Below are 2918 nucleotides of genomic sequence, written 5' to 3' on the forward strand. Positions count from 1 at the left end.
GCCTTGTAAACAGCACTGTATATCTGTTTTTAGAGCTTGTTGTGTTCAGTAAAGCTACCTTTCTTCTCTTAATGTTCTGCCTTGTAAACAGCACTGTATATCTGTTTTTAGAGCTTGTTGTGTTCAGAAAAGCTACCCTTCTTCTCTTAATGTTCTGCCTTGTAAACAGCACTGTATATCTGTTTTTAGAGCTTGTTGTGTTCAGAAAAGCTACCTTTCTTCTCTTAATGTTCTGCCTTGTAAACAGCGAATCTCATTAGATATTCTAACCTTTTTAAAAGTTATTTTTCAACTGTATCACCCTTTCGATTGGCGAGGGAATTACTTCAAGTCAAATTTGTTGAAAGAATTCTTATCACAAAATAGTTTTTCAGCGTTTCTCTTTATAACCGTCACGTAGCTTGCATGTGTTATGAGTAAACCCAAGTTGATTTATTACAAGCTATTAAAATGAGTAGATTTCGGCATCTCAAACAAAGCTACCCCATTTTTACCCAAATTCAAACACTGAAAATTCAAAGTTTGATTTACTTTGGGCGAAAACTACACCTCTATTTTTACAGTGTTAATGTATAAAAATTCACACAAGTGGCTTGTAGTCACGTGCAACAGTTTCAGTAGTCACTAGGTTTGGTAAGCTAGTGTTTAATTTTATAAATTATACTGGTTGGTAAGATAGTGTTTAATTTTATAAAGCTTACTTATTTACTGAAATAATGAAAATAAAACATCGTGTTTTGTTTGGATCTATGTCTCAATTAATAGTTGAATAAGTGATTAAATCTGGTTCTACCTGGTCATTCAGCATTAAGAATTCCCACCAATTGCTTGGCTGTAGCCTTGAATGCATATAACACTCATATTCGGGGTTTGATCAGCGCAGATAGCCTATTGTATAATTTTGCACTTAAAATAAAAGAATAATTATTGGTTGTTTTCGTTGCGAAACGACAATAATACTTTTAATACAGACGAGAAACACTAAAATATAGCATTTTTACAAATAATACGCCTGTCAATAGCATTGTCATGAGATTTAAGAGGGAAACTCTTGTAGATATAATTCGCAAGTTGATTGGAAATTCAAAATGTCAAACAGGTTCCTTTGCTACCTACCACGTCAGACTGCTGAAAGTAAAGCTAACGTGTCGAAATTCTACCTACCTGAAGCCTACAAGAGGAAACATAAATAAAAGCTGCCTAAACTAGTCCCACACCTAATGTTTTTACATCGTAGCCGAGTGATAGAAAACTCTTCTGATCATTCAAAGCAGTGAGTGACCCATAAAAGCTTCCATTAAACACTAGCTTACCAACCAGTATAATTTATAAAATTAAACACTAGCTTACCAACTAGTATAGCTTTATAAAATTAAACATTAACTTACCAACCAGTATAACTTTATAAAATTAAACATTAACTTACCAACCAGTATAGCTTTATAAAATTAAACATTAACTTACCAACCAGTATAACTTTATAAAATTAAACATTAACTTACCAACCAGTATAACTTTATAAAATTAAACATTAACTTACCAACCAGTATAACTTTATAAAATTAAACATTAACTTACCAACCAGTATAGCTTTATAAAATTAAACACTAACTTACTAACCAGTATAGCTTTATAAAATTAAACATTAACTTACCAACTAGTATAGCTTTATAAAATTAAACACTAACTAACCAACCAGTATAACTTTATAAAATTAAACGCTAACTTACCAACCAGTATAGCTTTATAAAATTAAACACTAACTTACCAACCAGTACAGCTTTATAAAATTAAACACTAGCTTACCAATCAGTATAGCTTTATAAAATTAAACACTAGCTTACCAACCAGTATAGCTTTATAAAATTAAACACTAGCTTACCAACCAGTATCATTTTAAGTCACACTTCCAAGTTGCTTGACATGGCCAGGTGGTGAGAGCGTTCAGTGTCGCGGGTTTGAATCCCCGTCACACCAAACATGCTCGCCCTTTCAGCCGTGGGGGTGTTATAATATAACGGTTAATCCCACTATTCGTTGCTAAAAAAGTAGCCCAAGAGTTGGCGGTGGGTGATGATGAGTAGCTGCCTTCCCTCTATTCTTACACTGCTAAATTAGGGACGGCTAGCGCAGATAGCCCTCGTGTAGCTTTGCGCGAAATTCATAACAAACAATCTTGTAAGTTTGTGAAACTTTTGCCTATAAATCATTCTTTGTGATAACTGTTATTGTAAATTGTATTGTTGTGTATATATTAAAACGCATTTGTGTTAAAAAAGTAAACTGTGTGTATCAATCTTGTTGGCAAATATCATAAACTGAATATATATCGGCTTTCACTTAACTGCTAAATCTAAAGTACAATTTAACTACTAGAATTAAATTATCAGTTAACTCAATTTAAGACTATTTTAAATTCTAATACGTAACAGTGACCTCAGAGGCAATGATAGGAACTTGGTAAATTGCTTTTATAATTCGTCAATGTGTTTATAGGATCATGTGGTCGGCTATGAAAATCACAGTTATTCGTCATCACAAGTGATGTTTATTTGATAAAACAACTGCTATACAAGCTTTATTGGAGCATCAGAGATATTGTTAGTGCTGAGATAGAGCAGAAACTGAAGAACAGAGTAGTACAATCTTCCTGTAACTGGACAGAGTGGTACAAATTTCTTGTAACTGGACAGAGTAGTTCAAACTTCATGTAACTGGACAGAGTAGTACAAACTTCCTGTAACTGGACATAGTAGTACAAACTTTCTTTAATTGGACAGAGTAGTACAATCTTCCTGTAACTGGACAGAGTGGTACAAATTTCTTGTAACTGGACAGAGTAGTTCAAACTTCATGTAACTGGACAGAGTAGTACAAACTTCCTGTAACTGGACATAGTAGTACAAACTTCCTGTAAC

The sequence above is a fragment of the Limulus polyphemus genome, unplaced genomic scaffold (assembly GCF_000517525.1).
Source record: "Limulus polyphemus unplaced genomic scaffold, Limulus_polyphemus-2.1.2 Scaffold6410, whole genome shotgun sequence".
NCBI lineage: Eukaryota > Metazoa > Arthropoda > Merostomata > Xiphosura > Limulidae > Limulus > Limulus polyphemus.